This window comes from Heteronotia binoei, chromosome 1 (genome assembly GCF_032191835.1).
Source record: "Heteronotia binoei isolate CCM8104 ecotype False Entrance Well chromosome 1, APGP_CSIRO_Hbin_v1, whole genome shotgun sequence".
Taxonomy (NCBI): domain Eukaryota; kingdom Metazoa; phylum Chordata; class Lepidosauria; order Squamata; family Gekkonidae; genus Heteronotia; species Heteronotia binoei.
The window spans coordinates 155,278,853-155,303,582 of record NC_083223.1 but is presented as its reverse complement, the minus strand read 5'-3'; positions in this window follow the sequence as shown (position 1 = coordinate 155,303,582).

Genomic DNA, 24,730 nt, shown 5'->3' with positions numbered 1-24,730 from the left:
GTCATCCACATCATTCTGTTAATTCATAGTAATAGTAATAAATAGGTGTTTTGAAAATTCAGAACAATTAAAAAATAAACTTGGCTGCTCACACAAAGGACAAGAGGGGAAACAAATTTTTGCCTCGTGATCTGCTTTTGTGTCATTAGACATGACCCCAATGCATGATTGTATGTGGGGGTCACACCTTTTATTCTCTGAAGGAAAAATGCTTGGCAATCCTCCTTGTGTACAGCTTACCCCTATTTATAGACAAATGACATTAATGTTCATAAACAACCAATTTTTTGCAATGTCTTGTAGGTACAGGATTTCCAGTGTACATACAGAGCTCTCCTACCGCAAGTGTTTATCCATTAGTTTCAACTCACATTAGGGTTGCCATATGCCCACTGGGGTGGAACATCTCCTGCCTCCTGTGAGTTTCCAACAGTAGGACTCAAGCTGAATAAAAAGGGAGAATTTCGCAGAGTACAGATCAGATCTGTTGAATAGATAGGACTGGATCCTGCAAAACGACGGAAGCAAGGAGCTTGCTGCTGTAGCTCCTAGCATAACATCATAATTCGTTAACATCAGACTACACCACACTATATCAGACTACAACTACAACTTCCAATACCTTTGCGGATTAATCTGATGCGGAGAGACGGTGGACGATTCAGAGGGAGACAAGGGAAAGTGCCTCCAGTGAGAGCCGCCCGACCGATGCTGACGCCGACGCCGAAGCAGTGAGGAACGGCACAGCCGAGAGTGCAAGCCCGAGAGTGCAAGCCGCCCGACGCTGTGGGCTGAGGGCTGACCGCGGGGGCGGAGAACGGGAGAGCGGGAACGCCTAAGGGCTAAGTATCGGAGGCAGTTGGTGAGAACGTGAACGGCCTTCTGAGGGGCGAATGGCGGTTTTCTGGCGAGCGGGGCCGAAGGTGTGTAGGCCTTGAAGAGCTCCGCGGCAGGGCTCCGGTGCAGCTGTGGGAAGGGTGGGGCGAAGTACCAGGGTAGCTAGGCTAGCAGTGGGACAACAGCCCCCCCTCCCCTGACATTTGGAGACCATAGACAGAAGAACAAAGAGCTGGGAGCAGGCTGAGACCGCCGACGAGGCGAGGTGTGAGTGGAGGACGTTTGGTGGAGAGGGTGAGACTGATTACAATTCAACTTGCAGTTCTGGGTTCCTAGGGCGGTGGCTGCGCGGCGGTAGGGACACGGGGGGGCTAGTACCTCCCTGGGCCCCCAGTGCTAAGCAGAAGCTGTCTCAGGTTCCCAGATTGCATGATCCCCTTCCCTTGCCTTCCCGCTACCACCCCCCAATAATAAAAGCTATGCTCTCACACTGCCTAAGAACAAGAACAAGAACTGAACTCTCTGCTTTTCGCTCGCCTTGCACCTCTCGGACACTATCGCACTTTAACATCATAAAGAGAAGAACTTTGTATCTCACTGCACCGTCACTTTGTAAACAATTGTATTTTGCCCTCCAATTTTATTGTTCTTAACTACCAATTTTGTATAATTAGATAGTAACTATTTATTGGTCTTTTAACTAGTTTTTTTATTAGCTACGTTGTATTATTGGCAAATTAATAAGAGATAAGGATTAGTGGTGAAGGTTTTAATTAAGGAGCCAAGGGATTTACTAAATTAATATTAGCTAAGGAGTTAGTGGGAGTTGGTTGAGGGACTTAAATTGGAGAATCAGTGGATTGGTAGTTGGCATTATTGACTGATTAGAACATAAGAACTAAAGAGGGCACAGGTATTGTGACTGCCAGTTGTTGAGCTGGTGTCCACCAGTTGAAGATGACTGGCCTGGGGATTCCGGTACTCCTGGGGAGGGGAAGGTATGACGGTGGGAACAGGCAGACTTATAGGCGAAGGGGGCCGAGACATGATGGTGCTCGGCCACCTTCCAGCCTGCGTCCCATCCCGATGGTGACAGGTAGTGTGGCCAGGCGAATTTACTCACCTCCATCACTGGTGTTATGTAATGCCAGGTCCATTAATAATAAGACCATGATCCTTTGGGAATTCCTGCTGGAGCAGGATGCGGACCTGGCATGCGTGACCAAGACCTGGGTGCGGGATGGGGAGACTGTGGCTCTCTCCCAGATGGCCCCCCCAGGATACTCGGTCTTTCACCAGTCCCGGACTAGCGGGCGGGGGGGAGGAGTGGCATTATTCATACGAGAGGCTTACTCCTTTAGGGCTCTCCTGGCCCCAGAGATCCCAGGCATGGAATGTGCCGGCTTGATGTGGGATGTTGGGGAGGGGTTGGTGATCTGGCTGGTGTACCGACCGCCTAACGCACCGGCTAGCGCCTTACCATCCCTGATGGAGGCTGCGGCGGGCTGGGCATTGGATTACCCTAGGCTATTGGTCTTGGGTGACTTCAATGTTCATGCCGACGACGCGGCTTCCAGTCAGGCGATGGACCTAGTGTCATCCATGGTGACACTGGGACTCTCCCAGGTTGTTACAACACCCACTCATCAGGCGGGACACATGTTAGACCTGGTCTTCGTGGCGGGAGTTTTAGTGGATGATATTGCTACTATAGCAGTGCCATGGTCGGATCACTATGCCCTCAAGGCTCGTGTGGATGTGTCACCCCAAGCCTGTTTAGGCGGAGAGCGTATTTTAGCTCGCCCGTGGAGCCTGATGGACCCGGAACGGTTTCTAACGGCTCTACGGGATCCCTGGCCCACTGGTGACTCCCTGGATGACCTGGTGGAGTTCTGGAACGATGGACTCTCTAGGGCCATTGAGGAGGTCGCACCTAGGCGCCCTCTGCATCCCCGTTTGAAGCCGACGCCCTGGTTTAACCAGGGGCTGCGGCAACAAAAACGTGGACTCAGACGACTAGAGAGACAATGGCGGCGTACTCAAGATGAAGCGATTCGAACATCCTATAGAGAGAGCTTGAAATCCTATGAGATGGCAATCAAAGCCGCAAAGAAAATATACTTTGCGACTGAGATTGCGTCCGCAACTTCGCGCCCGGCACAATTGTTTGATATAATTCGGAGGCTTACAACACTGACACAAGGCAGACCAAATTCTATTGAATTGGAGATTGGCTGTGAGGCTTTTGCGAAATTTTTTGCGGACAAGATCGCGTCACTCCGCCTCGATCTCCCGGCCATATTTGAGGCAGCTAGTGAAACCTAGGCTCCGGGCCTGTCTTCAGATCGTGTTCTGGGTGGCTTCAGTCCTCTCAGCCTGGAGGAAGTTGACAGGATTCTCTTATCCGCTCGCCCAGCAACCTGTAAATTGGACCCTTGCCCCTCCTGGCTTATTAAATCTTGCCAGAGGGAGCTTAGATATCCTGTACAGGATATCATAAATAGATCCCTGATGGAAGGGCATTTTCCAAAGCCGCTCAAAGAGGCGGTGGTCCGCCCCCTCTTGAAAAAAACAACCCTAGACCCGGCCCAATTGGCGCATTACCGGCCGGTCTTAAACTTGCCCTTTTTGGGCAAGCTTATCGAGAGGGCAGTGGCGATGCAGTTACAGACCTTCCTGGAGGACGCTTCCGTCCTTGACCCACTTCAGTCTGGCTTTCGCCCGGGCATGGGACGGAGACGGTGTTGGTCGCCCTGGTAGATGACCTTCAACGGCATCTGGATCAGGGCGGCTCGGCAGTGCTGATGTTGTTGGACCTATCAGCTGCGTTTGATATGGTCGACCATTGGTTACTGACCTGCTGCCTTGCCGACATGGGGATCCAGGGGTTAGCTTTACAGTGGCTTTCCTCTTTCCTCGAAGGTCGGGGACAAAGGGTCGCGATTGGGGGTGAGCTATCATGAAGGCGCACGCTTGATTGTGAAGTGCCTCAGGGGGCGGTTCTCTCCCCGATGTTATTTAACATCTATACGCGTCCCCTTGCCCAGATTGCCCGAAGGTATGGGCTGGGTTGCCACCAGTATGCTGATGACACCCAGTTCTATCTGCTTATGGACGGCCGACCGGTCTGCGCCCCAGAAAACCTAGACCGGGCGTTACAGGCTGTGGCTGGGTGGCTCAGACTGAGTGGGCTGAGGCTAAATCCAGCGAAGACAGAGGTCCTTTGCTTGGGTCATCAGGGTCCGGGGAGGGAAATCCCCCTGCCAGTTTTTGACGGTGCGCTGTTGATAGCGGCGAACAGGGTCAAAAGCCTGGGGGTGGTATTGGAGCCCTCCTTAACGATGGAGGCTCAGATAGCAGCCACTGCCAAGTCCGCATTTTTTCATCTTAGGCAGACAAGGGAGTTGGCTCCCTTCCTGGAGCACGACGATCTAGCAACAGTGATCCATGCCACGGTCACCTCAAGGTTGGACTACTGCAATGCTCTCTACATGTGGCTGCCTTTGTGTCAAACTCAGAAGTTGCAGCTAGTGCAGAATGCCGCAGCCCGGCTGCTGTTAGGGCTCCCAAGAAGGGAGCACATCCGGCCGGGGCTCCGGGATCTGCACTGGCTGCCAATAACTCACCAAGTCCGGTACAAGGTGCTGATTATTACCTTTAAAGCCCTATATGGCCTAGGACCTGCCTACCTGAAGGACCGTCTCTCCCCACATGTTCCCCAGAGAGTACTGAGATCGGGAACTCAAAACCTCCTTGTTATCCCCGGGCCAAAAGAAGCCCGTCTAAAGTCTACCAGGGATCGGGCCTTTTCTGTTATGGCCCCTTCCTGGTGGAACCAGCTGCCGGAAGAGGTGAGGGCCCTGCGGGACCTTGCTCAGTTCCGCAGGGCCTGTAAGACAACCCTCTTCCGGCTGGCCTATAACTAACCGGCACAAGAAACCAAGTGTGGTTTTACTAGACTTCTGCTGCTTTTAATGTCTTATTGTTTTAAATGTTTTAAATGTTTAATTGTTTTAATTGTTTAAATGCTTAAACCCTATTTATGTGGGATCCTATGTTGTAAGCCGCCCTGAGCCACTTGGTGGGAAGGGCGGGATATAAATCATAAAATAAATAAATAAATAAATAAATAAATAAATAAATAAATAAATAAATAAATAAATAAATAAATAAATAAATAAAACATTTCTAATGACAGTCAACTAAGTGGAACTTCCTCACTTCCCAAATCCCAAAATAGCCCATGAAATGTTGCTCCTGGAGACAAGAGATCTCTAGGAATGAAATAATTGCTGAGACCCTCATCATTTCTGGCATGGAATGCTGAAATCTCTCCAACAATAGCAGGAGTTGTTACCCCATATGAACAGAGAGCAGTTCTTGCCCAGATGTAGTCAGGAAATGAGATATGCTTGGTTTGGGTTATATCTAGATTTCCAACAGAAACCGAACAATGATGTGTTCAAGTGGAAGACAAAATGTTATTGTTGTTGGAATTTTGAATATTTATATTGTATGTCTACACAATGTCTAAAGTTCATTCACTATAGTGTAAGATATGTTTACCTGTCAATCAGACTAGAACTAACGGAATGTTAAGCAGAGGCTTGAAAAACAATGGTTAAAGAAGAGCAGTTGGCAGTTCTATGTTAGGATCTGGAGTGAGCTGACTGAGTAACAGTTTGTTAGTGATAGCTTAGAGAATGTAGTCCATAGTCTTATTATTTTCATCCCAATGTCCCTACCCCTTTAGAAATAAAATATAATTTTCAATATTAAAGATCTCTCAACTCTTTTGTGATCCAGCAGTACATTGAACTATCTGGGAAAGTTTAAATAATTTTCTTCACAAAATTTCCAACAATTGTCACTTGAGTATGTAAAAGAGTCAGTTTTTACCTTTCATCACCTTATTGGGTTCAAAATTTTTCATCTTGTATTCAGAGGATTGACCATTCCTGTTGATATTTTCAGACAGTATTGAACATGTACCAAAAAAATTACTTTTGACAGCAAACAGATATTCTCAAACCTCATTGGACGATTCCTAAGAGAGGAGGAAGAAACAGTAGTACAACTCCAATGTGAAGCACAGAGGAAAGATTTGGCAGCAAAAACTTCACAAGTGTGGACATATCAAAAAGAGGCAAAATCCACCAATAAGGCCGTTGTAGAGATATGATGAGGGCAGGTCTAAAGAAATGGTGTCCATCTTTTGCATAGCATCAGAGGCTGAAAGAATCTTAGCGAAGGGAGTAAGCCCAAGATGAGACACAGGGTTGGCTTCCATCTAAATCCTGCATACGGAAGCATAATTTATTCCCCTTCCCCTCCTGAAGCTGCCCAGAAACCCAAAGAGCAACATAAGGTAGTTAGAGGGCTGTCACAGGAAGGAGGAGTGGCCCCTCTCTTGCATGTATGATTCTTTTTTATGAGATCCAGCCTACAGTCAGATGGCCCCAAAGACTTAACATCTGAAATGCTGCCAGTCCAGCCCTTTGCAGCATCTAGGCAACGGTGGTCACCCAAGTCTCAACCTGGCAATATACGCTCTGCCAACCCTCAGAGGGCTTAAGCTCCTTCCTTCAGTACCACTGCCACCAATGGGCCATTATAGGAACTAGCTACCAAAGACAGCCAGTTTCTCTTCTGCCATTGCTATTCTAAGGCCTTGCCTCATGCCTGTGTCTCACAACTGCTTATCACAGGGACTGCATTAGCAGACTTACAGTGATGTAGCAACTGACTGCATTGCTTCCCCTGGTGACTGTTTTAAATAATATGTTTGAATGGCGGAGATTTATGTGATATGGAGAACTTCTAGGCACAGACATGAATCACATTTTTGTAGTTTGGTTTGGTTCAAGGTTCATGGCTGAATCACAAACCCATATGAACTGGGAGGCTGGTTTGCAAACTGACCCAATTCATATCAGCTTGTGAGCCATTTTAAGTTTAAACCCCAGCTTCCTGCTCTCTATGGCTTTTTGCTTTGAGCCATTTAAACCTGACTTTCTGCTCCTTTTAAAGAGCTGCAGGGAGCAAAAAGCAGGAGTTTCCAAACAGTGGGGACTGCTCAGGGGTACTCAAGTGTTTGGAATCTCCTGCTTTCTGCCCCCTACAGCTTTTCATGGGGAGCAGAAAGCAGGGTTATTTTAAGAAATCCCCTTTAAAAACAACTGTTTGCTCCATGCAGTTCAGCTGTTTGAAGGGGTTTTCTTGGGCAGCTAGCCCCACGGGCTGCATACTTAAATGCCAACTCCTCAACAGCACAAGAAAGTATCTGTACTGACAGGGGAAAAGAGCAGCAGCTACTTTAGAGTCTCTCTTTTTTCTGAACAAGCTGCCCTCTCTCACCCCCACTCCTGTAGTAAAGATGAACCATAACATCTATAAACTCCACAGTGCTCTGCTCTGATCAGCTATTTCTTGTGCAGAAAGTCCCAGAGGTTGGCTGCCAAAGAAAGCCGCATTAAATAGCTAAGTGGCAGGAGCAATTTGCTTTATTAAAAGTAATCTGCGTTACTAAAAGTAAATGTCTACATTCATAATGTCTGCACAGCAACAAACTGAGCAAGGGATACAAAAGAAAGGAGCAAACATGCAATTCTTCTGCCCCACACTCTGTACATACCCTAGTTGATCTTATTCTAAGGCAAGTTTCTCATTATCTTGATTTCTTTCTTCAGGCAGCCAGGACTTTGTCTGCTGCACATTATAATGGCAACCATCAGCTGGAGTTCAGGTGTGAATGTTCCTTCCTCCAGAATAGACCTTGAAAAATGGACCACTAAAATGGACCCCTCTCCCTTCATGCCAAGGGATTGTATTATCTCTGTTTGCCCATCCACAGTGTGTCAAGGAATCCTTTCCTGAAATTACCAGGAAGATACAGTCTAGACCCTCATATCCACAAATCTTTATGTCCCTTCTAGGTGTCAAACTCCCAGTTAAGGTATGAGCTGACCATTTCATTGTCTCTGGCCAGGAAGGCCATTAGCATTTCCAAAGCTTTAATGGTAGGTGCTTGGGGAGGCTTGGAAGCAATTGGTTCCCCTTTCGTGACTGTCTTCAACTAAGACTGATGAAAACTTCTAAAACTCAAGGCGAAGGTTTCATCAAGCCCAACACTCCAAATAAAATGCATTTCTCCACTATAAAAAATTGGAAAAAAAACCTATTCAAGTATTACCTTTGCAATAGATGTTGATATTTGTTAAGATTCTTATAATTATTCTGCTACTAGTCCAGAAAGGAAGTGTGGAGTTGATAGATATTATGGTTCATCTTGACTCCAGGAGTTGGGGTGAGAGAGGGCAGCATGTTCAGAAAAGAGAGTCTTCATATTTGATTCTAAAATAGCTGCTGCTCTCTTTCGCTGTCACTACAGGTACTTTCTTGTGCTGATCAGGAGTTTGCACAATCAGACAAAGAAGAATGTAAAACAGATTGAATATGTTCACTTGATAACTTTGTTGACCTATGAAAATCTGCCCATAGTGCTCTGATTACATCTTGGGGGAAATTTTAAGAAGAAAGACAAACCAAAATAAAGAAAGCAGTCATCTTGGCTATGCTAGAAAGCAGAGAAACAAAGTCTCATGTCATTTGTACTGGAGAAATAACAACATACCCATTATAAAACAGCTTCCTGGGTGCAGGCAGTCAAACATCCAAGATCACCAAAAGGCTGAAGTTGGTTCCAAGACCCCAGTTCCATTTTCATGACTTAGCCTCCTAAGAACACCTGAATTCTGTAGATGATGAATGTCTAATTAGAACACAAAGCCACTGTTGCTGGACTTCCATTGTTATGTCTAGCTTCTGTTCCAAGCCTGAAGGCTTCACAAAACAGCCAGGAAGATTGTTTCAGTATCATTTTGTTTTTATGTATGAATCTCTTATAATACTAGTTTGCCAGATAATGGGAGAACAAGGCAGCCACTGTGCCAAACAAAGTAGTTTGAAAAATGCTTCGATCCCTTCAGCCTGAAGGAAAAATAAACCTCATGCTATTCTGCAAAGAAACAACACAGTCATAATAATTAGATGGTTCTTTTGGGGCCATGATTGAAAATAACAGGTTGTAAAGCAAAAGAGCTGGGGGTTGAATAAGTTGGGGATGAAAACCTTGTTATTGTAATTAAGGCTGTTTCTTGCAGGAAAAGTGTGACTAATAAGGGCTACAAGGGGAGGGACTGTTCCTAGACAATAGCAGATTGTGGAAAGAGCCTTTAAATAGAATTGCAGAGCACACCAGTGATCACATCTCTTGTTTATTGCCTGGCAAAGTGGGCTAGGTTTTAGATTACAGTTATACAATGGGCCACCATTCAACTACATGTATATGCAAGCTGCAGTTTAGCAACACTGAACTGTGCTGCCTTCCATGTCAGCCTAAAAATAAATATAAACAAATCACCAGTGCTTGTAGAGAAAAAGTTAGGAAAGCTAAAGCTCAGTATGCGCTTAGGTTGGCCAAAGATGCTAAAAACAACAAAAAAGGGTTCTTTTCCTATATTCGGAGTAAGAAAAAGAGCAAGGACATGGTATGCCCATTTCGAGGGCAGGAAAGTGAAATTGTAACAGGTAATGAAGAGAGGGTGGAACTGCTTAATTCCTACTTTTCCTCAGTCTTCTCTTCTGAGGGAAACAGTGCTCAACATGGCAAAAACAGAACATATAAGGAGGGTATGAAGTTCCAGCCTAGGATCGGCATGGGGTAGTACATAAACACCTAGTTTCCTTAAATGAAACTAAGTCCTCAGGGCCAGATGAACTGCATCCAAGGGTACTAAAAGAGCTTGCAGATGGAATTTCTGAGCCTCTGGCTATTATTTTTGAGAATTCTTGGAGAACAGGAAAGGTGATGGAAGATTGGAGGTGGGCAAATGTTGTCCCCATCTTCAAGAAGGGGGGGAAGGAGGATCCAGGTAATTACTGACCCATCAGCTTGATGTCTATAGCTGGAAAAGTTTTAGAACAAATCATTAAATAGTCAGTCCTGGAACATTTAGAAAGGATGGATGTGATTACTAAGAGCCAGCAAGGTTTTCTCAAGAACAAGTCATGACAGACTAACCTGATCTCTTCTTTTGAGAAAGTGACTACCTTGCTGGATCAGGGGAATACTGTAGACATTGTTTATCTTGATTTCAGTAAGGCTTTTCATAAGGTTCCACATACTATCCTTATTGATAAGTTAGTAAAATGTGGTTTGGATCCTGTTACTGTTAGGTGTGTCTGTAACTGGTCGACAGATCACACCCAAAGAGTGCTTGTGAATGGTTCCTCATCCTCTTGGAGAGGAGTGACAAGTGGAGTGCCTCAAGGATCTGTCCTGGGACCTGTTCTGTTCAACATCTTTATAAATAATTTGGATGAAGGAATAGAGGGAATGCTTATTAAAACTGCCGATGATACTAAATTGGGGGGGGGGGGCAAATACAGTAGAAGACAGAAACAGGATGACCTTGACAGACTGGGAAACTGGGCTAAAACCAATAAAATGAATTTTAACAGGGATAAATGTAAAGTTCTAAAAGCAGCTTCTGTACAAAAACTCACAATACCCAGCTGTTTCATTTTTTTCTCTCGGTCTTAGGCTCAAAATATTGACCATGAGATTTCTGTAATGAATGTCAATAAATCAAAAGTAGGTTTGCAATTTACAGATACATACCTGAACAACATACTCAAGATTGCTACAGCACAGACATTGTCTCCAGATTCTGATGCAATAATTCAGAGCAAGAGGCATCATTCATCAGAGACTGTTAAACAAAATATTGCAAGTATGCTAATATTTAAGCATATTTTATTTTAAGTTAAAAAAATCTTCAGTTGTGTTTGTCTGTGTCCTTTATAAAGTTTATATCTCTACTGCCTAGCATTACATTTTATGAGACACATGGCCCAGCCCCACAAAGTCCCATTTGTGTCAAATATGGCCCTCATAACAAATGAGTTTGTATAAACAATTTTTATTAGTAACATATGGTAGTAGAACTATATCTACAACTTATAAAAAGCTTAAGATAAAAAAAAACATCATTCTACCCCACATCTTACTTTCCTCCCACCCCTCCCCCCATTACTTGACCCCCGCCAGTGTTTTTTTTTAAAAAAACAGATATTAAAGGTACCTTTAACTATCAAGAAAAAACAAAAATTGATAAAGAAAAAGATCCCCCCTTCAAAAGTTATATTCTTATCTTAAAAATCTTAATCATCAAAAATTGTCCAATGTCCTTTTATTTTCCACTCTTTTTCTACATATCTTCTGAATTTCTTCCACTCCCGATTAAAAAGTTCTAAATCGCAGTCTCTTAGTTTTCTTGTTAATTTGTCCATTTCACTCCATGACATAACTTTTATAGTCCATTCCCATTTTTCTGGTATTCTTTCTTGCTTCCACAACTGCGCATACAATGTCCTAGCAGCTGAGAGCAAGTACCATATTAAAGTTCTATCTTCTTTTGGAAATTTTTCCATTTGTAATCCTAGCAGAAAAGTCTCTGCTTCTTTGTTGAATTCATATCCCAGGATCTTAGATATCTCTTGTTGAATCATCTGCCAAAACATTTTAGCTCTTTCACAAGTCCACCACATATGGTAGAAAGAACCTTCATGCTTTTTACATTTCCAGCACCTATCTGGCATCTTATTGTTCATCTTTGCTAATTTTTTTGGAGTCATATACCATCTATACATCATCTTAAAACAGTTCTCTTTAATACTATGACATGTTGCGAGTTTCATAGAGTTTTTCCACAGATATAACAAATGAGTTTGACGTCCCTGCCCTAAGGAGTGTTGATCTGCACTCCAAAAGGAGATTGTAACAGTAGAGAATAAACAGGAAGATGCTTAGAGTTTGCCTACCTGCTACTCTATGGTCACTTGCTTCTGGAGTTCTGAGACATAGAGACGTCCAACACTTGTGTCCCATTTGTGTCAAATTTGTGCCCCATATTTGTCAAATACAGCCCACATAACAAATGAGTTTGACACCCCTGCTCTAAGGAGTATTGATCTGCTCTCCAAAAGGAGATTGTAACAGTAGAGAATAAACAGGAAGATGCTTAGAGTTTACCTACTTGCTACTGTATGGTCACTTGCTTCTGGAGGTCTGAGACACAGAAACGTCCAACACTTGATCTTGGCAGTTTTCTACAGGTCTTGGGAATGCTCTCTTTGACTTGCATCAGTCACTTATAGTGTGGCCCAGATCTTCCTTTCACAAAAAACTGAAATCCAAGAGAGACATGCACTTGGAGTTCTGTGTCTGGAACTCTCAGAGATTTTAACAAGCATGTGGGAGCCCAGTTGGGGCTGCTGTACAATTGACAGGAGGGTTGAATCCTTCCCCCAATGGGCACTGTTTTCCTGCCCTGAAATGATCTCAGGGTTACCTCAAGCATGTAGTAGTAGAGACAGCAATTAGATGTTTACAACTGTGCCAGAGGGATGAAAAGCTGCAAATGCTCCCACCAAAACTCAGACATTCCATGGGATGATTGTCAATATTTGCATAACAAAAAGGGTGCCATTTCTCCACTGAATTCTACAGCATGCATTTTGTATGAAGCAAGATTTTTGGAGACTGGGGACGGTGAGAGTGTGCACTATGTTCCAGGGCACATTGCACAGAAAATGGCAGTTGCTCCTGTGAATTTTTGTCCACTCTTGATCTGTACCTTTCTCCTTAGTCCTTCTTTGCTCCTGTATTATTCTTGGTGAGTTTGCAGCTGACCTGTACAAAGATCAGTCACTGCTGCAGAAAAGTTAATATCACTTTAATTAAATACAACTGGCATTCCTAGTGCAAGGCTAGAAGTGAAGCCTGAACTGGGATGAGACCAACAGTAAAGGGCTCCAGTAACCAGCATTTTCCTACACAGTACAGGGCATGTCCTGGAAGAAAGAGGAGGTATAAACGTTCCTCAAGAATCTACACCGGGGCGCATTTTCATTCTCTACCTACCCAATGTGCTGAAAAGTTCTTGACACAGTGGTATTTTACCCTTTATTTTAAAACTCATGTCCTGCCATTCAACTGAATAAGGCTGGCAACAAATACAGTTATCTCACAATTTTAAAAATCCAGGCCTAACATTCTAGAAAATCTTCAGTTAGAAACTTGCTACAAAAGAGAGATACCTTTAAAAATTAGATTTGCAGTGGCTAGAAATGGTCTAACCACACACACACACTCACATTCACATCCACACCCCAAACACACACCATGTAATACTTGTAATAATTTTAATGTACTTGTGTGAAGGAAATTTTGAAAACAGCAACTCAAAGGAGTCCTTGAAGCTTGGGATTACTTAAATTCAAGTCCAATATAGTGACATGGCAAGAATCACTTGAAATTTTGCCCTAGGTTACATGTTCTCAACATTTTACCTTGAGCACAAAAGTTTTGGCCCTTGACCACCATTCCTGTGGAAATTATTCACAGGGTAACAGACACTATAGAATATTTCCTGCTATCTCTTTCACTCACAGTTATCAGTCCTAGAATATGAAATTAATTTTTTAGAAAACTTGTAGGTGTTTAAAATAATCCTGATTTACTCACTCCCATTCTCCTCCACCTTAGCAGCAAGCAGAAGCCAAGACTGCTCCAGTTTCTTAGTCAGACCAGACCAGACACCCACACACACACACACACAAATTGCCTCTACTGTGTCAGGAGAAAGGCTTCGCAAGTCTCTTAATTTGGTTTTCAGAGTTCTTTTATCACCGGTCTTCCTGAGGAAGCTGAAGCAGGAAAGCACTCACCTCTCATGTTGCACATGGTCTTGGACAAAAACAAAGTAGCCTTGGAGACCTAGATTGGAAAGTTAGGCATAGTCCTTGCACATACTAGAAGAGGAACCAGATCAAGATGACAGTCAGTGTGATGTAGTGTTAGAATGTTGGTCTAGGATCTTGAAGACCCAGGTTCAATTCCCCACTCTACCATGAAAGTTTGCTGGGTGACCTAGGGCCAGTCACACACTCTCAGCCTAACGTACACCTTCTTACAGCATTGTTTTGAGAATAAGGGTGGGGTGTAAATGAAGTTCCTTTTATGGATAAGAACAATGATGTAAGCAGAGCTTACATCCTCACACAAAATTCAAAAACAAGACTGATTGCTCATTAGCAGCTGCTCATGGATTCCTGCTCTTGTTTTTTAGAGTTCTGGAAGCCAGGAGGGAAATTAGAGGGAGCCATGGATCAAAATATGCTCGTGCAGCAACTAGTGGGAAATTGATTGCTTGAGCCAGGGAAAGCTGAGGCCTGGGGGCGGAGGAACTGCTAGCGAGGAATCAGTTCAAGTATTGCCATTTTAGTAGAGAATGGTCTGGATGGAATAATAAATACAGTGTATTGTTTACGACCAGGGTTGTCAACTGGCCAGGAGAAGAAAATGTCCTATTCCTTTAATAGAAGTGTTATGTGTGGAAATGGGCAGTTGAAGCTTTTCATGGCGTGCAGGTAGATAACATCTCCTTGCATTTGCTGCAGATCAAACTGATATTAAATGAACAGCTAGGGAGAGCACAGGTTAGCAGAGTATAATACTAAGCTAGGTAGACATTGGTATAAAGCAATTTCAGTGTTCAAATGGCATGATCAGTCAAAGACATAATGTTCAAAGTCTCAAAATATTGCAATATATTCTGGTTTTTTTGTTTATATGTACATTTTATTATTATTATTCATTATCCATTTCTCTACACACTTTCTGATATCCATTTTACATATTTCCCCCCAACCCACCCTCCCTTAGTCTATACATCCTCTTCTTCTTCCTGCCAGGGACAAAGGACTTGAAGCTTCCACTGAATGTCCACTCTCCTTTCTTCCTTCGCCCATTTCAGGTAGATCCGCCACTTTTCCTTAATTCTTGATCTTCTTTCCTCCCATGATCCTTCTTGAGACATTATAGCAGCTATATCTGACTGAACAAAATCAGAGAGATAATTATGCCAAGTTCTTTCCTTCCATTTACTTTTATCCTTCCATCCTGCCGTTATTACCACTTTATCCACTAGGGTTGCCAGGTGGGGGCAGGGGATCCCCCGGTTTGGAGGCCCTCCCCCCGCTTCAGGGTCATCAGAAAGCGGGGAGAGGGGAGGGAAATGTCTGCTGGGAACTCTATTATTCCCTAGGGAGATTTATTCCCATAGAAAATAATGGAGAATTGATCCACAGGTATCTGGGCCTCTGGGGGGGGGTGTTTTTTGAGATAGAGGCACCACATTTTCAGTACAGCATCTAGTGCCTCTCTCCAAAATATCCCCCAAGTTTCAAAATGATTGGACCAGGGGGTCCAATTCTATGAGCCCCAAAAGAAGGTGCCCCTCTCCTTCATTATTTCCTATTGAAGGATGGCATTGAAAAGGTGTACCGTCCCTTTAAATGTGATGGCCAGAACTCCCTTTGGAGTTCAATTATGCTTGTCACACCCTTGCTCTTGGCTCCACTCCTAATGTCTCGCGGCTCCACCCCCAAAGTCTCCTGGCTCCACCCCCAAAGTCCCCAGATATTTCTTAAATTGGACTTGGCAACCCTATTACCCGCTGATATCATTGCTTTTAGTAAATCTTGATTATTCTTCACTATTGTCTCATTCCCTAATACACTCATCTGCATTAATTCAAAGTTAATTCTCGGCTCTACCTGAAAAAATTTCTTTATCATTCCCACTACCATTACCCATAATTTCTTGGCCTCAGGGCACTCCCACTACATGTGGGTGTACCATCCCTTCTCTTCCTTACAGTGCCAACACTTAGGGCTCAACCCAGGAAACATATTGGCTAAAGTAGCCGGAGTTCTATACCATTTAATAAAAAATTTCAGTTCCATTTCTCTAACCTTGTGAATTTTAACTTTTTTAAAACCTTCCATTAACTTCTCCCCTGTTCATTTCGTTATTTGGCCTTCTGAACTCCATGTCCGTTGAAGGTAACTTATTGTTCCTTCGTTGCCTGAATTCATACTCCTGTATAAGATGCTTACTATTCCTTTTTTTTGTTTTACCCATTATTTTATAAATCCTTTCCATAGGTTCTTCTTCATTTATATTACTTTTCTCCACTTCCTTCTTAACTTTAGTATACAATCCTGCGGCTTTAAGCCAATATTGTGCTCTTACCACTTCTTGTAAATCCTGTAATGGTTTTAACTTATCTAATATTAACAACTCTTCTACCCTTCTAAATCCTTTAATCTTAAGTAGTTCGCTCCACCTATGCTCCTTATCTCCCTCCATCAACGTTTCTAATGGCATCCATCTAGATACCCGATTCAGCCATTTCGGCTGCCACTTCTTCCACACCATTAACCCATTTTTCCTTGGTCCCACGTTTAAATTAAGTTCCTTTGCCTCCATGTTTGTAAAGATGCCATGTTTTCCTACCCCGTTATTAGCCTCATTCTCAAGCCTTACCCAATTCTGATCCCCTTCCTTCTCTATCTCTAATAATGCCTTAAGCTGAAATGCTTCATAATAATTAATTATATCTGGAACTCCCCATCCAAGTTCCAATTGATGGTTGTATGCTAGCTTTTTTGGGATTCTAAGTTTCCTACTTCCAAATATCCATTCCCTTATTTTAGTATTCCAATTACTCATTTTTTGCTTATCTATCTCCAATGGTATCATTTGAAAAAGGTATAACAACCTTGGCATCCAAAACATCGAAACACTCTTTATTTTAGTGGTCAAACATAGTCCTTTTCCCCCACTGCTGCATATCCCCCACTGCTGCATTTCTTCTCCCAGACTTTTTAATAATTTTTCTCCACTATCCTGTTAATATTTTTATAGATTTCTATCCCTAGATATTTAATTTTCTTAACTCCCATTCCCATATTAGTTATCCTATTAATTTCTTTCCTTTCTTCCAAACCAACATTAAAGTACATTATTTCTGACTTCTCCATATTTATTCTTAAAACTGATAAGGCTTCAAAATCCTCTAATATAATTTTCGTTTCCCTAATAGCTTCTTTCGGATTAGACATTGTCATAATTATATCATCTGCAAACAAGTTAATTTTTATTTCCTCCTTTCCCATTCTACAGCCTTCTATTCTACCTGAATTCCTAATCCTTTCAGCTAATTGCTCTATTGCCATTATAAATAAGGATGGGGAAAGTGGGCATCCTTGCCTTACCCCTCTCCCAATTGAGAACTGTTCCGTATGTCCATTGTTTACCCTTACCACTGCTGACCCCTCCCTATAGACCTCTTGAATGGCTTTTAAGAATAGTGGGCCAATCCCATATGTCTTCATTATCGACCATAAGAATTCATGGGACAGCGTATCAAATGCCTTATATATATCCAATTTAAGCAAAGCAAGTTGCCCAGAATGTTTATGGTACAATACATTTAATATATTCCTTATAGGATGTGCAATACTCCTATTCTTCACGAATCCATATTGATCCTCTTTTATTATATAAGGTAATATATTTTGTAGTCTGTTTGCTAAAACTTTAGCGAATATTTTATAGTCCTGGTTAAGTAGACTTATTGGTCTATATGAACCCACATCCCGAGGATCTTTCTGAGGTTTTAATATTATAGTTATTTCAGCAATTCTCCAAGAGTGGGGCGTGATCTGAAATCCATATTGGATGGGTTGTTATTTTCCTCAATTCCCAATTATTTGATTTTTTAAGAAATATATAATCAATACAAGAAGCTGTCTTATGTCTACTTGATAAATGGGACCAAGCCTAAGGCTTCATGCACTTCTACCAAATTCCTTTTCCACTGGACTGCCTTCTCCTTAGTCATATCTATGTTAAAGTCTCCTGCTATAATGACTTCTCCCTCTGAGAATCTCTGAACTTTTTGCATTACTTTATTCAAAAATCTCCTCTGTCCTGTATTTGGGGCATATATATTTATCAAAGTTATCACTCTGTTTTGAAACCTACCTTTAATGAACAGATATCTCCCTTCCCTATCACTAACTAGATCTAATATCCTAATATCAATCCTTGTATGTACTAAAATTGTTACTCCTCTCGCCTTAGTTCAACTTCTAGCTTCAGCCAATACTTTCCACCCTGGGTGCTTAATCAATGGTTTAGTGTCATCCTTTGCTTTATGTGTTTCCTGTAAATACATTATATCTATATTTTGTTGCCTTGCCACTCTTGTTAATCTGTATCTTTTCAGGTCCATTGACATTCAGTGAAAGCATTTTCAAAGTTTTAGCCATATTCATTCCCTTTCTCTCCCTTCCCTGGCTGGATAATAAATTCTAATACACTTCTCCCCTTTCTCCCTTTCCCCCTCCCACACCCTTTCCCCTTACTCTTCCCCCCCTCCCCTCTTCTGGTATAGGGCTCGCATTTGGGTTGATTTCTCAACCCTCCCTATACCTTTGGGTGGGCACACCTCCCCCCCCCCCTTCCTGGACTCTTTATTCTTTCCTTCATTTAAAACCAGAACACCCCCTCCCTCTTATTTGTGGGGTACTTCCCTTTTTTTAGAACTTCCTCCTTCTCCTTTAGACGTCTTATAATCTCGTCCTCTGTTGTTTCTCCTGACATGTAGAAGGCCCCTCTCTGGTTCATCAACATTAAACTCTTCCTCTGGTTGAGTTCCTGTTTCCCCTGGGTCCAAACCCATCTTCTCCAAAAGTTTCTTCGCCTCAGTTGGATTCCTTGCTGTAAATCTTTTACCTTCTTTATAAATTACAATAGTGGCTGGGTAAGCCCATGTAAACAATATCTTGTTCTGAAAGAGCTTGTCTGCAAATGGCTTCAGTTGAAGCTTTTCATGGCGTGCAGGCAGATAACATCTCCTGGCATTTGCTGCAGATCAAACTGATATTAAATGAACAGCTAGGGAGAGCACAGGTTAGCAGAGTATAATACTAAACTAGGTAGACATTGGTATAAAGCACTTTCAGTGTTCAAATGGCATGATCAGTCAAAGACATAATGTTCAAAGTCTCTCAGTTCAGTCTCAAAATATTGCAATATATTCTGTTTAGGGCAAGAGAATGGATATCTGGTGATTCACTGCAACCATCAGTAGTGCTCCAAGAGGAAAAGCTGAGAGTTAAAACAAGTACAACTTCTTGCTATAATAATCAAATGCATTGGCATAATATTAAAGAAAATTGAAAACATAGACCATATAGTACATTGATACATCAGTATAAAATGAAATGTTTCCAAGTTGTCAGTCCTGGTACCTTGTAACATAAGCCAAGAAAGGAATGAAGCCAGTGTTTGCTCTACTGGTTGAGAAAACTAAAGACTTTAGTGGTCTGGAGCAAGTGTCAGTTGTGTTGAGATACTATTAGCGCAGCACCATGTATGAAAAATTTCTTGTTTTTCATCCAAAAGTTCTTTGCTACTAAGAAGATGAAGAAGATATTGGATTTATATCCCGCCCTCCACTCCAAAGAGTCTCAGAGGGGCTCACAATCTCCTTTACCTTCCTCCCCCACAACAGACACCCTTTGAGGTGGGTGGGGCTGGAGAGGGCTCTCACAGCAGCTGCCCTTTCAAGGACAACCTCTGCCAGAGCTATGGTTGACCCAAGGCCATTCCAGCAGGTGCAAGTGGAGGAGTGGGGAATCAAACCCGGTGGAGGAGTGGGGAGGAGTGGGGAAATCAAACCCGGTGGAGGAGTGGGGAATCAAACCCGGTTCTCCCAGATAAGAGTCCTCACACTTAACCACTACACTAAACTGGCACTACACCAAACTTGGCATTTGCCAACCTTTACTTCCCCAAATTAATTTTTAGAGTCACCTCTGCTTCCTGGCATGTACCTTAAAGATGAAAATAGGGAAACAATGGTGTTAGCCCTGTGTAAAGATCAGGTATGATCCCGACATTCTGTTCCCTCTAAAATCCTTGGGGAATAGTTTCCAATAGTTCATCACAAGCATCCTAAAGTAATTTGGAAGCTTCTCTGTGTGTTTTTTAAACTCCCTTATTATTGATTCTCTTGTCAGTTGTGATTGATATGCTTGGAGGCTGTGTTCCTAACAAGACCCTGCCACATATTGCACAGCTGTATGTGATACAGTTCTTACATGTCCCCCACCCCCCAGTGCTGAACAATAATTGACTATTGAGCCTAGAATTTGTCTTTGCCATATAATTCAAGTGACATGGATATTCTTAAAGAAACAGAAACTATCTTTTTGCTGGTTTTGGACTCAAGGATTTCATTATAAAGGCACACTTTGTGTCAAATGTTGGGATTTTATCTGTCATAGAAGCCTGTGCTACAAAAGCACAGTTTGGATGCACAAGCAAGAATCATTCATTTTTATATCCTATCTTGGTTTCCATTGAAATTCTGCAGTCTACATGCAGGCCATCTAGTCCAACCCCCTGCTCAATGCGGGATCAGCCTAGAGCATCCTAGACAAACACTTGTCAGGGATGCTGTAGGCTGATCTTGCATTGAGCAGGGGGTTGGACTAGATCAGGGATGGCCAAACATGTTTAGTGTAAGAGCCACACAGAAAAAAATGTCAGATGTTTGGGAGCCACAAGACAGGAAGGAAGGAAGGCAAATAGATGGGAGGAGGGAGGGAGAGGTGGAAAGAAAGCAAATTTAACTTTAAATGCCTTCTGCAAGCCACTGGCTGGCTCAGCTTGGAGAAGTGATTTAAAGAGAAATGCCTTTTCAAAGTTTGCTGATGGGGTGATGAGGGCTTTGAGAGTCACACAATATGTGTGAAAGAGCCACATGTGGCTCCCGAGCTGCAGTTTGGCCAGCCTGGGACTAGATGGTCTGTATGGTCCCTTCTGGGATTCTATGATTCTATTCCACAGGTCCCTAATCTTGCTAAACCTATGGGCAGTTTTCAAATTTTGGGATGGGGTAGTGGGCACCAGCATGAGTGGGGCCAGTCACAGAATGTTGGACAACTCCAAGTAAAGCTTCCAGTTATGACGGAGATTGTTGCTTCTGAATGTCTGCTCATTGAGGATGCAAAGACATTATCTCCTGTGCTCTTCTGAATCACTTCCTGCATCAAACAGGTAGAAGGAAGCTGGAACTGATTCTGTGCTTTGGAAAAGAGCTGCTCTTTGATTTCATTGACAAAAGAAAAGTGCAGGGCTTGTTCATTGTGCAACTATAGGGAGAGGTATCTATGGACAAACCAAAAGAGCACATGGCTGGGAAGTCTCTGACCAGAATGCACTCCATGGGCTGCTAGTCGGTCTGCTGGACAAGTGCAACATGAAACTCCCTGGATTTTATTCTGTTCCATTCAAGATCTTTTGAGTTTCATCTCATCTCCAAGACCCAAGGAGCAAGTCAGTGCCAGGAAACACATTGGTGGGTGCCATGGTGCCTCTGAGCCCCATACTGGGGGTCCTGGTTTACTCTAGGATCTCAGAAATACATTTTCTAGGCCTGCAGTCTGAGAGATCATACAGTTACTGAACTTGACCCAATCCAGTAAGGCTGGACTATGACATGATGAGACCCACAACTATGTCAAGGATCAAGACAATACAATCAGGATTCAAAATTATGTGAATGGGCTAAAACATCAGGCTAAGACCAACAAAATAAATTTCAATAGGGATAAATGTGAAGTCTTACATTTAAGTACAAAAAAGATCAAAAATACAAGGATAGAAGGTACAAGGGGAGAGACCTGTCTGGGTATGTGAAAGTACATGTGAAAAGAATATAGGTTTCTTACAGTACAGTCCTATGCAGAGTTATTCCAGTCTACTGAAGTCAGTGGATTTACACTGGAATAGCTCTGCATAGGATTGCACTGTTAGTGGATCGCAAGCTGAACAATGTAAGCCAGGAGTGCAATGCAGCTGTCAATAAAGTGAATTAAATCTTGGGCTGCATGACCAGAAATGTAGTGTCCCAATCACCAGAAGTAATAGTTTCATTCTGTTTTACCCAGGGCTTTTTTTGTAGCAGGAACTCCTTTGCACATTAGGCCACACACCCCTGATGCAGCCAATCCTCCAAGAGTTTACAGGGCTCTTAGTTCAGGGCCTACTGTAAGCTCTAGGAGGATAGGTTACATCAGAACTGTGTGACATAATATGCAAAGGAGTTCCTACTACAAAAAAAGCCCTGGTTCTGTTATGGCCAGAAGGCCAATCTATTTGAAAGAAAGGAGTTCTGGATGTGGGTCAAAGAAGCAAGCAGTTTTATTGCGTTGTTTGCAAAGCACGGGAAGATCAGGGCAAGTAAACCCACCCAAAAAATCTTCAAAGCCTGTGTCGCAGCACAGCTCAATTTAAGCCTACCTTGTCCCGCCTAGTCTGGCTCTGCTGACCAATCGGTCAACAGCCTCACAATCTTTCTGCCCTATCCCGCTCAGTCTATCACGCGTGCACCCCGTGTTTTCCCCCTCATTTCCTCTACCTCGTCGCTTTTATGGCCATTAAACCTTAAGTTTCATTTTCCTACTTTTGGCTCACTTTAACTTTTGTTTCTTTGTTCTGAAGCATAGAATATAAGTTCTTATCTGCTTGGCTAAGCAAAGCATCCTGCTGCATAACTGTTTGACCCTGGGGTTTAGCTACATCCTGTTACACAGCACCACCAGGTGTTTTATAACAAAATGAAAACACAATTTCCCCTACTCATCAGTTCTACCAATGAACAAAACATATATTTGGTAGTCCTGGATTCAGTGGCTGGTTCACACAAAGGCTCAAGCTAAGAGCCACAGGCTATGAGCTAAAGGGCCAGGAGCTAGAGCTATTAGACGCTTACACCTCTGTCCAAGCTGGCTTACCATTTTCCCACAGTGAGAGAACTGAAACCACACTGGCACTTTGCTTCCCCTGCCAGCACTTAATGGGACAGGGGGAAGGGAGAGGGAATAGCACCTGCTGCCACAATTACATCTTTTCCTGCTACATAACCAGACACTCTAGGATTTACTCCAAGCTGTATGGTTTTACCATAGAGATTCAGATGAATCATGAAGTGCTCCAGGACACAGTGACATAATTTCTGGTTATGCATCTGGAAGTGAAGTTGTGGCATCAACAGACAGCATTTCTTTAAATCCACCCCACAGTTTCCCAGGTGTTGTCAGTCATCAGTTAGCAACCCTCTGCCCAAGTTTATACCTGGAGCAGAAAGGGGAAAGCAAAAGTTCAGTAAAGTTGTGACAGCATTATTTTGTCCCAAAGTATTGCTTCTTATGAACTTTGTCGCTGCATATATTAAGCATACAGCTTCTGCATGAATACATCAAGAAAGTGAATTCACATTTGATATACCATTACAAACTTGAACAAAGTGCTGCCATAATAAATGTGGGTTGCATTTTTCCTCACAGTGGTGAAACTCTCATACAGCCAGTCCAAGATCCGTTTGATCTTGCATCAAAATCACTCTCCTCAATGTGCCCACAGTATACCAGAAAGAGAGAGCAAACAGGTAACTGATTTCCCCTCAGTCTGCCAGTGAGGCTTTCCTTTGAGGGTTATCTGGCTGTAAAGTTGCCTGTATTTTCTGAGAACTGAAAGTCTCCCTTCTCATCCCACTTCCAGCTGGTATGAAATTAGTGTTGGGTCCCAATTTCTCTTTCTTTTCAACAGACAGATTGCCAACAAAGATACTTGTTCCTGACCCCTGAAGCTGTTTTTAATAATTTCAGTCTGGGCCAGTCTAATCCATTTGCCTTTGTAGTTCATATGGATTGAAATGTGCGTTCAGTCAAGATCAAACCCTTTCCCAGCATTAAGGCTTTTTAAAAAGCTTCCCTTGTATCTCATTTGAACTCTAGAGGGGCTTGTTTCTCACAGCTCCATGCCATAATTTAAGCATTGCCTTTGTTAACTATGACTTTTAATGTGTCACTTTTGAAGCTGGCTGAAGTGAGCTGGGTGCTGTGGGCCTGGCCATGCTTCCAGTGGGAAATGTCTTCGTCCTGGTGTGCTGAATCTGATGTCATGGAAGAAGTATACGAAAATATGTTGTGGTGTAAACCAAAACATTGCAGCCATCTGTTTAAAATTGCATCCAATATAATACTGTGACTAATGGGTGACTGGCTTATCTAAATATTTAGAGAAAGAGCCTGACATCTACCCAGGGTTTCCTCCCTCATTACGTACTGGGTCTGTTTTGTAAAAACTATTAGCCAAGTATAATATAAAGAGGCTGATCTGCCAGGTGCAAGTCTCTTGCTGCAAATCAGATCATCCAGTCGCCCTTTCACAGCAGGTACCATCTTTAGAGAGCTCAGCTATCAATATTTTATTCTCCTAGCAGTCACACATTTGTGTTCATCATTCAAGGGTGATTAACATAAAGTGATGACTTGCTTGCACAGAGCAGCCATGGCAGATGAAAAAAATGATACTCAGGTCTGTAACATAATCTTGAATGGAAGCTGTTCACACATCTCCATATGAGTCATACAGCAATGAACATATATGGGTGAATAATTTCTTACAAAATACTTTTAGAATGCCCCAGATAATTACCTAGGGCCCACTTAGATGTTGCAGGCCTACCAAGACCCTCCATTCCGTTTGGTTAATAGGGTGGGGGATATCTTGTCCAAGCCCTTCTTTCCCACTGCCACACAGAATGGTGGTAGTGGGAATTTAAAGAGCTATTGGGCCAATAATGCAACATCACTACTGAGGGAAAGCCAGAAGTGACACCACAACTCCCCAGGAATCACCAGAAATTCTATGGTAATCCCCTTCCAGAATCCCAGATGTGATGTTTTGGCAAAAACTCCATTGTAAAAACAGAGGCACAGCATCACTTCCAGGTTTTTCCCAAAAGTGACAACCAGTGGCCATCCCCCCCCCACCCCCCATCATCTCTCCACCCCAATCTCCCACTGATTGTCAAGCTGGGTTTGGCAACCTACTTGCTACTAA